The sequence below is a fragment of the Anabrus simplex genome, chromosome 1 (genome assembly GCF_040414725.1).
Source record: "Anabrus simplex isolate iqAnaSimp1 chromosome 1, ASM4041472v1, whole genome shotgun sequence".
Classification (NCBI taxonomy): Eukaryota; Metazoa; Arthropoda; class Insecta; order Orthoptera; family Tettigoniidae; genus Anabrus; species Anabrus simplex.
In genome coordinates this window covers 627,975,727-627,989,351 of record NC_090265.1, presented here as the reverse complement: position 1 = coordinate 627,989,351, position 13,625 = coordinate 627,975,727, and positions in this window count along the sequence as shown.

The following is a 13,625-nucleotide window of genomic DNA, read 5'->3' as shown; positions in this document are numbered from 1 at the left end:
ATACTACTAGTTTAACCTTCCACATCCAGCACCGTCATATACAAATTCACGCGTACATGCAAGCACAAAAATGGTGTCCCGACGTAAACAATCAACACTGCCCCACTCCAGTACAGAAAAGGAGGAGAGGGAGTGAAGAGGGTAGTGTCGAAGGCCACTCCAGTACCGAAAAGGTGGGGAGGGAGTGAACGGGTAGTGCTGAAGGCACAGTGTGTGTATTGCTATACATCCACCACTGTGCCCGTTTCAATCACAGCAGTCTTGTAGCGGGCTGTCTACCTGCAGCAATGCGTTAAGCGTGGAGGTGGGGGTATACCACGCTTTGTTTATACCGGGACACCATTTCTGTGCTCGCGTGTACCTAAAGTATTTCAAACCGAGTTCTATAGCTGCAGTCGCTTAAGTGCGGCCAATATTCAGTATTCGGGAGATAGTGGATTCGAACCCCACTGTTGGTAGCCCTGAGATGGTTTTCTGTGGTTTCGCATTTCCACATCAGGTAAATGCTGGGCTGTACCTTTCTTAAGGCCACTTCCGCTTCCTTCCCACTCTTAGCCCTTTCCTGCCCCATCGTCGCCGTAAGACCTATCTCTGTCGGTGCGACGTAAGCAAATGTAAAGAAAGTATTTCAAAATTTTACACCATGGCTTACACTAAATTGAGCCACCTGATTACCAACTATTATCTTTGCATTGTAAATACGTTAAATAATTCACATACCTTAATACTAAAATTTACAGAATGTTAAACGTTGCATTAAAATGGGACACCGTCACATAGAACTTCACGTACAGTTTACAGAATGCTGTAGTCTGTTCTTGAAGCATCTCACATTTTTGAGAATATTATATGTTATTTTTCGATATTAGTAAAGGCGTGGTAGACAAGTGGCATTATCATTGGCTTATCACCAAGCCGTTGTTCAAATGCCAGTCAATGTACGTAGGATTTTTGAAATGAAAAGTCACGTCAATGTGGTTCGTGATCCATGTTGTACTGGAGGTCCTGCAGCTATGCTATTATGACGATATTCACGTAAAAGTGAAACTAGCGGACCCATGGCTACGTACTGGTTGCCTAGCGGAGATGGTAAAAGCGTGTTTGTTCACCCGGAAGGACGTGAGTTTCATTCTCCGTCATGAAGTCGAAAATTTAAGAGATATCCACTTCTGGAGAGAAACATAGCTTGAGGATCACATAGCCTACACCATAAATGAGTACCAGGTGGCCGAGCGTAGGCCTAACCGGGTACGATGCGCATTTGTATCCCTGAAATATCACTATAAAATATGTCACAAATGGAACATAATAATTGCTTTTGCACATATCAAGTGAAAAATCTGCGGCAAATTAAGAAATACCGTCGTTATTTGGGAAATATGAAAACATACTTAAGGCTTGTAGACAGGACTGGTTTATGTCGTACTCCGCTGCTGGTGCAGTCTTTTGTTACTTTCCTCAGGTCCAGAGCTAGCACCGTGGAATGGGAGTGCTATGTCTGTGGATTCTCATTATCTTCTTTGTCCATTCGCTGCTGGTGCCGTCTTTTGTTACTTTCTTCAGGTCCAGGGCTAGCACCGTGAAATGGGAGTGCTATGTCTGTGGATTCTCATTATCTTTGTCCATATGACTAGAGCGGCCAGTTCAAACAGCAAAATGGAGGTCAACAGAAAAATAGCATGATCCCTGGACCAATAAATATTTTTATTTCTGTTCGAACGAAAGTAGCTCGATCCCTGGACTAATAAATCACTAGTCCACAAAATTATTCTTATGTACATTGGCCATACCATTTTGTCGCCTATTAAATATTGCATATCGCGATACAATTCAGGAAATGATGTCATTGACAACTGAAGCAATGAAACGAAAGCAAAGAACTTCAGTGAACACAGACATCACACACGAAATTGTTGAAAGTGTAAGACAAAAGACATACGTGTGTCACTGTGAGCTTAACACCAAATGTACTTGTAAAGCGGTAAAGTACGTATACATAATATTCTCCAAAAATCAAATATTTCTTAATTTGCCGCAGAGTTTTCACTTGATATGTGTAAAAGCAATTATTATGTTCCATCTGTGACAAATTTTATAGTGATATTTCAGGGATACGAATGCGCATCGCCTACGGACGTCAAATCTAAAGACCTGCATCTGGCGAGCCGAACTTGTCCTCGGACACTCCCGGCACTAAAAGCCATATGCCATTCTTTTCAGTGCTACCCTTTTTGAAGCAATTGTAGCTCGCCTCAGACTTAACCTAAACTTTCTTATATAGTAGGGGACACTATTAAAGTGCTGCTGAAATAATGCTGAAACTGTTTAGACATCATACTGACACGTTAAGTAAGCAGCTGCTCAAAATATAATTAGCCTACTTTCATTTATCTGTAAGTATGTCCACCTCTTAGTCTCGGTTCTTGATACCGGGTCGGGATGAGATGAGATTAATTTATACGGGATGTTTCTGCGGCTGGATGCCCTTCCTGATACCAACTTCAGTTGAGTTAATGAAGATGAAATGTGTTATGGTGAATGGAATTGGTTGAGGGTGGGAGGACTCAGCTCTGGCCTATGAATAGGAACTGTACCGGCATTTGCCTGGAAGTGAAAATATTAAACACAGAAAACCACTCTGAGAACAGCCGACGGTGGGGTTCGAACCCACACATTTCCCGAATGCAGAGCTTGGCTCCATAGCCGTAGCGCATTAAAACGTGTGGCCACTCAGCTTACTTTCACCTATATAAATAAAATGATAATTTTTGTCTGTACGCTCGAATTAGATATACAAGATTCCAGAACTTAATGTTAAGAAAATATTTACATTAAAATAAATTGAAGAAACGATAATTCTAGAATGATAGCGTGAAAATATGAAATTGCATTTGGGAACTAGTGGGTTCGAATCCCATTGTCGGTAGCCCTGAAGATGGTTTTCCGTGGTTTCCTATTTTCACAACAAGCAAAAATATGCTGGGGCTGTATCTTAATTAAGGCCACGGCCGCCTCCTTCCCACTCCTAGCCCTTTCCTATCCCATTGTCGCCATAAAACCTATCTGTGTCGGTGCGATGTAAAGCCAGGGATAAAAAACCCATTTCACCAAACATGTCTGACTTTTCCGTAAATTTCTGTAAGATGTCCATTATATTGCCTTTATTCGTCTCAATGACCTGCATGTCGTAAGTAAGCACGCAGATAACAACATAACAACAAAAGCTACATCAACGATGGATGTCTACAGCTGGAATAATTACAGTAAACTGTAGAGTAATATTATCTCAAAAAAAAAAAAAAACCTCAAGAGAGAGGCTGTGTGGAGTACACCCCAATTAGCAATCCCCCTGCTGCATGGACGTTGGAAAACCCTGATAGGCTGCTGTTAATTTTACAGTGGTCGCAAATGGGACACGAATTAGTCTTTCTTCACATTCTTGTTTTCCACAGTAATGGGTGTGATTGCAAATGGGACAACTTTTGCTGTGATCGCAAATGGGACACAACCCCACTAACATTGGCACGCGGGTTTTCCAGACGGCAACGTGTCTGGTGAAGCAAGGTCGCCCTAACTGGACGCAGCTACTTTAGCCGTGGCCTGCTGCAAGCTCCGTACAAGCGAGCGGCATGTTTGTGTTGTGGCCTTTTAAAGCGGGACTTGCTGACAAAAAGTGGCGCAAGACAGCAGTCGGGAATATCAAACACGCAGCCACATTTAAATATACAAGCGGGACTTTGTTAGCCTATTGCATTGTTCAGCGTTCCCTTACATGGAGATCAGGTGACAGTGCTGGGAAAATGAGATTTAAGTGAAGGCAGACGAATCTTCTCGCATCGATATTAAGATGAAAATATTGTATTTTTCCTTTACATTAAGTTCGTGTTAATAATACTAACAAGCACTATTCTACGGTCTGAGCTATCGCCTTCAGACGTTTTGATTCGACGCCATTTACTCTGCTTGCATGTCAGTTTTGATGGTTCCTGTTATTCTAACAGATGACAGGGAAACCGGAACTCTGTTTGGTAAATGAAATGGCGCATGGCTTTTAGTGCCGGGAGTGTCCGAGGACATATTCGGCTCGCCAGGTGCAGGTCTTTCAATTTGTCAGCCGTAGGTGACCTACGCGACGTGATGAGGATGAAATGATCATGAAGACGACATATATATCCAGCCCCCGTGACAGAGAAATTAACCAATGATGGTTAAAATTCCCGACCCTGCCGGGAATCGAACCCGGGACCCCTGTGACCAAAAGCCAGCACGGTAAGCATTTAGCCATGGAGACGGACTCTGTTTGGTGATATATAATTTACTTTTATTTAATTATTTCAGGTAAACAACGAATATTTTACCAGGTACCGTTAATTTTTATATTCCACTATGTAGGGCTTGAGGGATCGCGTGGCTGCAACAAAGACATCCTCTCAATACCCAGAATGACCTACGGCGGCTGCAGAGGTGCAGAAATAAGCGAGAAAAGCCAAGGAAAATATTATTTAAGGATATAATGGCGTATCTGTTAGACTACTAATTGTCGGTCAGAAACTGTTCTATACTTCTTCTGAACTACTGGGCGGTTCTGCGAGTTTCAGCTACTTCTAATGGAAAGTTTTGACACTCTCAGATGATTACAATAATTTAATCGGTTATGGTAATAAATGACCTGAGCACTACTTCTAACTTTCTGAATACAAGTGATATCCAAGTGAACCGTGAGAATGAAATAAATATTATTTGTGATAACTTGTCAACGGTGTATGTACACGTTTCGTGGTGCAATACGACTTATATACTGAGCGAGTGGGTGCGCGATTTGTGTCACGAAGCTGTCAGATTACATTCGGGAGGTAGTGGGTTCGAACTCATTGTCGGCAGCCCGTGGTTTCACACTTCCACGCGAGGTAAATGCTGGCTGGGGCTGTTATTTTCTTCCAAATCCTAGCTATTTCTATTCCACCATCGTCATATTGCCTGTCTGGTCGGTGCGCCATGAAGCGAATAGTAAAGGAAAACACAATTTATCTGTACAGACGTTACAATTTTAAGATTTTGTAGAAATCTTGAGGTACACAAAACAACATTTCTTATGTCACTGCTGTTTTTTTTATTTTATTGATGGGCACTCTTCCAGATGGATATGAAAGAATGCTTTGTAGGTTTCATGCTAATTCATTTACGGAATTTTCACACAAATGAAATATCACCATGGACTTTTCGCCCAATCTAGAATATACCAACAAAAATTCAATACAAAGAAGTTGAACGTACGAGTATCCACCCAAAAAATATATTTTAGACATTTCAGTGCATATTATTAATTTAAACAAACATGTTACAAGAGAAAACACTTAATCGATTTGCTAATCATAGCAAGACACAGACGTTGTAATTAATGTTAGTGGCTTTGCGCCCCACTAACTACTTTTACGGTTTTTGGGGACAGACGATTGTAGTACCTTGTGTAAGTTTCATGGTCTAATAAAACATAGATAGCGAGTGAGTGGCTACGCGGTTTGGTCGCGTAGCTGTCAGCTTGCATTCGGGAGATATTGTGTTCGAATCCCACAATCGGGAGCCCTGGATATTGTTGTCGGGGCTTCCCATTTTTAACATCAGTAAATGCTGACTTCTTTGTGGTTGTTTAATAGTGTAACCAACAACTAACTCTTCGGTAATAGTTTAAATTTCAGCTTACTCCTTCTGAAGACATTTCCTATAATAATGATATAATGATATTTGCTTTACGTCCGACTAACTGCTCTTTTACGGTTTTTGGAGACGCCAAGGTGCCGGAATTTAGTCCCGCAGGAGTTCTTTTACGTGTCAGTAAATCTACCGACACGAGGCTGACGTATTTGAGCACCTTTAAATACCACCGGACTGAGCCAGGATTGAACCTGCCAAGTTTGGGTCAGAAGACCAGTGCCTCAACCGTCTGAGCCACTCAGCCCGGCAAGACATTTCCTTAATCTAAATAATGTTGGATATTTCTTTGATGTGACACTTTTGAACTTTTTATGCCAGGTCTCTGTAGCATTATTTATCCGTCGTTTATTATATCTATCCACGTGAAACTGATTCCACAGTGCTTATGGAAATCAAGCTTGAGTAGCAGTTTTACTACTTCTAGCATACATTTCAACATAAGATTTCCTGCAAATTTGTTAACGAAATTCTGAATTTCTTTTTAAATTTTCGGGATCAGACACAGATTTTTATAGATATAAAAATATTGTTGTCATGGATAAAAAAATGCTTACTGTAAAGCCACATCTGTTGAAGACAGAACAATATTTTTTTCGTTTTTATTTCTGTAGCTGATGTAATAGGAAAGAAAAGAGAACATGCTTTTGGCATTTTAGGGCAAACCTCAATTATCAAACTATGTAACATCAAAATGCTTCATCCGAAGGTGATAAAACTACTACGTTTCATAGCTTTAAGTGTCACATACAAGATTTCAAACTTAAAAGAGTTTATCACAGTACCTTTAAAAGTTATCAGTTGTTGTTTTTTTTTTTTTTTTTTTTTTTTTTTTGGCTATTGGTTTTTACGTCGCACCGACATAGATATATCTTATGGCGACGATGGGATAGGAAAGGCCTAGGAATGTGAAGGAAGCGGCCTTTAGTAGCGTACAGCCCCAGCATTTGCCTGGTGTTAAAATGGGAAACCACGGAAAACCATCTTCAGGGCTGTCGACAGTGGGGTTCGAACCCACTATCTCCCGATTACTGGATACTGACCGCACTTAAGCGACTGCAGCTATCGAGCTCGGTGTTATCAGTTTTATTTGTAATAGGTTTCTCAGTTATACGAAGTCAGACAAAGCTGTGGTTAACATCGTTATGAGTACTACAAGTACTACGAGTATTTTCAGTAGGTGTCCTGTTCTACCCGCTTAGGGTGAGGAACTAAAACTTTGTGCTTGCTCAACAGTGTACTAGTCACCGTCTTGGAGAGATAAAGTATTTCAACCATACCGGGGCGAAATGCTGGTTACTTTGAGATTGAAAATGCCAGTACACATTCCATTCTTGTTGAGGAAATATTTATTATGAATGATCATATACAAGAGATGAGGTATACAAAGCATGGTGCTGATTCTTATGCACAATATTATACTCAGATTTTTTATCATGAGTTAAATTTAAATGTTTTCAAGTGGGTCGTGGCTTGTTATGTATGACTTAATAGTACTACTGAGAATTCGCAGACTAAAACAGATGTTGAATTGATTATTTGAAGATGGGCTCCGCGTGTGAGATCAATGAAACAGTGCAGATGTTTCACTGGACTGTTGGCACACACAACATGGGAAATATGTGGAGACAGAGATCTGCCAATACAATTGCATTTATTGAACGCAAACATTGGTATGTTCAATGTACATCACGTCAGTATAACACGCTATAAGCAGTTGGTGATCCAACTGGCGTAGCATCTCTTTCTCGTTGCCTTTAACATCCAGTGCTACTACATAGATCTGTAATCACTAAAAGAATTGTACCTAGTGTCAGTCATTTATTGGGGTGTCCGGATACAGAGGTTGGTAGCCTTATTAACAAATTTCTCTTCACGAAGGTGACTTCTTAATCAGTGAATGTTTGACAATATGCAAATATAAAACATAGAACACATTAGCATACATCAGACGTTTCTGGGTTCATGAAAACCCTTTTGTGTCACTCTGGCGTTTTGCCGGGAACTGTAGGGAATTTACTGTTCAATAAATTTCCTGATGGTATGCCTTCTTCTTTTTCTTCTTCGAACTGCATCGTACATGTGGAATTTGCCCTGTTTTACGGCTGTACCCTCTTCGTGACACTAACTCTCTGTGGAGTTATGTTTCTGAGGTGGTTGGTGGTGTGATGTGCCGTGAGTGCGTGATAGGATTGTACTGATACAAACACAATTCCCCAGTCCTCGAGTCAGAAGTATTAACCAGATATGGGTAAAATACCCGACCCATCCTGGTATCCCCTGAACTGAGGGATTGACTATGGCCAGACAGCCAGGGGCGAAACTCCTGATAGTATGTGATCCTATGACTGTAATCTAACTCCAGTTGTCAGCCACCCATACTAAAAATTGTCAATTACTTCCCGGAACAGATATTTGGTATTTAATCCATTAATGTATTTGATTCCAAATATCGAATATTTAGTCTATAAGGGATAGCCAAAGTTCACTGAATGCTGGTGCATATCATGAATGAAGCATATAACAACAATAAAATACCGCTATTCACTTCCCAAGGTTGGCAATAATTATGAGAAGGCAAGCAAAAGCAGAGCCTGGTGTGACTGCTGAGATCGCAAATTTATCCAAGGAGCATCAGTTATCCTAGGTGCACCTGCATTAACTCACTTGTCATACAGATAACTTATCTCCCCCCATCCTCCCCAATCGTCCTTACCATCTACACTACTATCAAAGACAAACTGAACAAGTCCTGGCTATCTTATGATGTCAACTTACTATAATTCTTCTTCTTATGCTTCTTCTTCTTATTATTATTTCCAAGCGTTTAGTTCAGCATTGGTGCAGGGTCAGCTTTTAAGCATGCCATCCTCCACTTTCTGCGGTCTAGGGCGTCAGCTTCATTGATGCTTACAAGACTCGTATCTTCCTTGATGCAATCGAACAGTCGCTTCTTGGGACGACCGCGGGATTGACAACCTCCGGGATCAAACATGAGGGCTGTATGTATCACTGAATTATTGAGTCTGCAGGTCTTCGTACGACATGACCATACCATCTAAGTCGTGCTTCTCGCATCTTCTCTGGAATTGGTGCCACTCCCAATCGCCTTCTGACATCTTCATGTATGGCATGGTCCGATCTTGTAGGACCCCGTGACCAACTAAAAAATATTCTTCGCCATATCATGTAAAACTTTCTCGTTTTTTTTTTCTTTTTTCAGGCCATTAGAGTGCGTCTGTTCGGACCATGGATTTGTAGACTCTTCCTTTCAGGCGTCTGGGAATTTTCTTTCCTTTTCCTAAAACCAACTTAATTCAGAATATCTCCATTTGTTATTTTTGATATCTACCTGTGTCATCTTCAGAATATTCTTCTTTGACACCAATTTCAAAAATATATGTTCTCTTTATTTTTGTTCTTGTTATTATCTATGATTTACATCCATACAGCGTCACGCTCCACACGAAAGTATTCAGAAACATCCTTCCAGTAAAGTAAACTCGTGTCCTCATCCGAAGTTGGTGCAACATTATTTTTCAGATACATCCCCAGCGGAGGTGAGCTGCATGAACCATTTCAACCATATATCAGCCTTCCTGCTATTCTTAAATTTTTGGTAGTACCGAAAATCTAACTCAGGCCTCGAGAACGGAAGTTAATAACACTAATAGCTATGCTACGGAGGCAGACATCCTTCCAGTAAGCATGTAGGCCTATATTATACAAATAAAAACGGACCATTTTTCCGCTTCTTGGGCTAGTCTACATTTTATATCCTCGCCAGGATGAGTGGTTCAGACGGTAGAAGTACTGATCTTCTCAGCTCAAGTTGCCAGGTTCCATCCCGGCTCAATCTGTTGGTATTTGAAGATGCTCAGGCACTGTCTCGGGTTAGATATTTTTAACCGACAGTCAGGTCTTATGGTGACGATGGGATAGGGATAGGAATGGAATGGTAAGGAAGCGACGTGACCTTAATTAAGGTACGGCCAAAGCAATTTCCTCTTTTGGAAATGGGGAAACCACGGAAAACCATCTTCAGGTCTGTCGACAGTGGGGTTCAAACTCATTATCTCCCGAAGGCAAGCTGACAACTACGTGATCAAAACAGCGCAGCCACTCGCTCTATTCGGTAAATTAGCAGGCATGCAAAATAACTCCTGCAGGGCAAGGATTCGTCAACTGAGCGTATCAAAAAAAAAACAGAAAAAGTGATTAGTTTACGTCCGACTTATTTCTACCATCATGCGCAGTTAAATAGATGGAAAACAAAAGAAAGTAACCTAATTATCGCTCTCAAAAAATCCGCTCGCTAGGAGTTTAAGAGAGCTTAAACAGAAAGGCACTCTTCACTGTATGTATTAAAACCAGGATTATTTGAAAAACTTTAAACCTACACGGCTATCAGAAAAGCATATGTTATTTTCGATATTAGCTTTCCCCTGATTTTTACAAGGACTTGTTTCATAGGACATGTTTTCCGTGTTCAATAAATAATAAAGTAATTCACGATTATGTTCTGCTCATATTGCACTACTATTATTTTTCTGAAAATCCAGTACTCATGTGTATTTCAGTATTTCGTTATATTCAATATTGTCTTATATAAACACTTATTTCTCAAAGCCCCTATCCTTCTTCCTTACGCTACCCGCTGCTCACTACCGTGTGACAAGTTGACTTCCGCGCCTAGAGTACTTGCAACTTCGGTACTGCACAGTATCAAAACCGTAAAATCATCACCATCATCTTCATCATCCTTACAATCCTACATGCGCAGGTCAACCATAGGTGTCAAATATAAATGCTTGTACCAGGCGAGCCGACCTTAATAGTCATACGATAAAATAAATAAATAAATAAATAAATAAATAAATAAATAAATAAATAAATAAATAAATAAATAAATAAATAAATAAATAAATAAATAAATAAATAAATAAATAAATAAATAAATAACCATAATAATTGCGTTATTGGTTTTATGTTCCATTGACTAATCTTACGGAGACAATGATGCGCCGGAATTTCTTTCCGCATGAGTTCTTTTACTTGCTATTAAATCTACCGACACGAGCTCCTTCAAGTGACATCAGATTAAATCGGGAAAGCCGTAAGCTAAACACTCTTATAATTCAGTCATCACGGGAAGTAAATCATAAGAAAATTCTACTGTTGGAAAATCTTTCCCCATGATCCCTTCTTCTTTTACACCTGAAGAAATTTTACCACTTACAAATTAAATCAGTCTTTAGTGTACCTTTGTAGAAAACATTGACCCTTCATTTTACCGATGATCTAACACTAAATGAGTAGACCCCATGTGGGTGGGGGACGCACACGAACAATACACTCACGGTATCCCCTGCCTGTCGTAAGAGGCGACGAAGAGGGACGACCAAGGGATGATTGTATTAGAACCATGAAACTACTTGTGATTAGTACCACCACGCGGGAAACACCATGGGTTGCTTTTACTTTCGTGTAGTACCACTATGTTAGGTGCACAATAGGTTTGTGATTAGTAGCAACAGAGTGCGTTGTCGGCTTCTACTGTACCTGTGCTTAGTACCACTTTCGAAGCGACACCATGGGTGAGCGACACCGTGGTTCTGGCTTGCCTATGATTAGTACCCTCTGTATGAGCAACACCACGGGATAGTACGAATTCTTGTGGTTAGTACACCTATGTGATGAACACCATAGGTTTGCGTTGCCTGTAAATGGCGCCGCAATTTGCGAAACGCCATAGGTCTCTATTACATGTGTTAATTTCATTACCTGTGAGTAGTACCATAATGTGTGGAATACCACGAGTCTACGCTACTTTTGATTAGTACCGCAACATGACAAATACCATGGTTCTACTTTCCTAGCGATAAGTACCATTATGAGGGGCCGATGACTTGGATTTTGGACTCCTTTCGACTACAAGCATCATCGATTCAGTATTGTGCTTTAGAAGCAGTCCCTTGGTCAGTGATACTATTGTTTTACGTCAGTCTCCTCTGTGAATGTGAGGCATTGCGGATCGATCCACTTATTGTTTTAAATTCATATTCATCCATTCATTCGTCCTCACGGTTTAAATTCTGGTCAGTGGAGGATTTTGGACTTAATATTTGTCATTCCATTTCGTCTCATTTCGTACCATTAGGGGCCGATGACTTAGATGTTGGGCCCCTTTAAACAACAAGCATCATCATCATCATCATCATCATCATCATCATCATCATCATCACCATCACACTAAGTGAGTCATTATCTTAAAGCTGGTTGTTTCCAAATCTTAGGAAATGACTCACGAGAGGTGATCATAGAGCAGTTAGCTAGTTAGCTTTGTAGGTTAGACAATTAGATATCGTACTACATTTCATTTTTTGCAATTTCTCAAATTTCCACCTACCACTTGCCAACCTGGCATTTTTCCGAGAGTAAGTGTCATTCGCTGGATGTTAAGCACAGAGGCCTCCGATTCAGAAGGTCCCGAGTTTGATTCCTGGTAGGAATTCTAAACTGCTTATTAATACCTGTAATTTGGAAACTGCGTGCTGGTGTTTATTTTAATACACACCCCTTTATCTACTCATACAGTACATTTCAAACTAGCAACCACGAAAACCACGTATTTGCTTTTTTTTACTACGGGCTTTACGTCGCACTGACTCAGATAGGTCTTATGGCGACGATACGTATTTGTTGAATACCTCCCTACACTTAGGGCTGGTGTTAGGAAGGGCAGCTGGTCTAAAACTGGGATAACTTCTACATGTAGTAGCTAACTCAGTACAAGTACCTGATTTAAGAGACACTTATTTATTCAGGAAAGAAGACATAATTGGGGATGGAAGTCAGGAATACCTGAGTACAGTAATAAAAATACGATGCCATCCCGAACTAAGCAAAGAAATAATATCGATAGTCTGATATGGAAACGGCGTATGTGCAATACAGAGCATGGGAATTGGCTTTATTCTTAGTGGACTGGCAGAGAGTGTTAAGTGTTTTATAGGCCACCAAGGAAATAATAATTGTTACAGGGATTCATAGTGCACCGAAGAGGTAAGGAAGGGCGTAGAGTAAATGGCTGAACTGGAGACCACTTACAGCAAAAAGTATTATTCTAACAAAATTGGAAATATTATTTATTTCCCCTCTTCGAATCCAGATAGAGTAATTTAATGATTTAACAAGAAGCAGTTGAAAATTTACTTGAGAGTAGTAACTTGTAACAAAGAACTCGTCAGCTCCAACAATACATTGGACTTACAAGTCCTTAATCAGGTACAAGTTTAATTGGAAGAAACTCCCAGTCATTAATATATATATGAAAGAGCATAATTACTCCTAACAGGTACAACATTATAGAGTCTGAACTCCAATTACATAGAGGCTGGCCTCAATAAAGCGATATGTCGCTTGTCACATTTTCAATTTCACTAGTAATCAATTGTGTGACCCCACTTCATATTGTTCATACACAGGTTGCTACATGGTGGGCTTATCAGTTACAATATTTCACGGGTGAAGTACTGCTCCCTAAAGGAGCCTAAATGCAGGCATGGTTACCCGCAAAATCATAATTAATATACAGGGTCATATTGCCCACCCTACTAGGGCTTAAGAAAGAAAATAAAAAGGTTACAGAAATTCGGGCCATTAACAAAAGGGAAGGAGGCGAAACACCAGCATTCCTTAGAGAACATTCGGGAAAAGACAAGAACGTAAGTGGGCTTCAGGGCCAATGACACAGAAGCTAATCCTATGCTAAAAAGCGTGACTAAGAGGGAAACTTTTAAAGGAATAGACAAATTTCCTAATTTACAGGTTGAAAAACGTCAGTCACCCAGGTCAAAAGTAGAAGGGTAGAGTTCCGAGGGTAACCACTTGTGCTCCCTTACATTAAATATTTT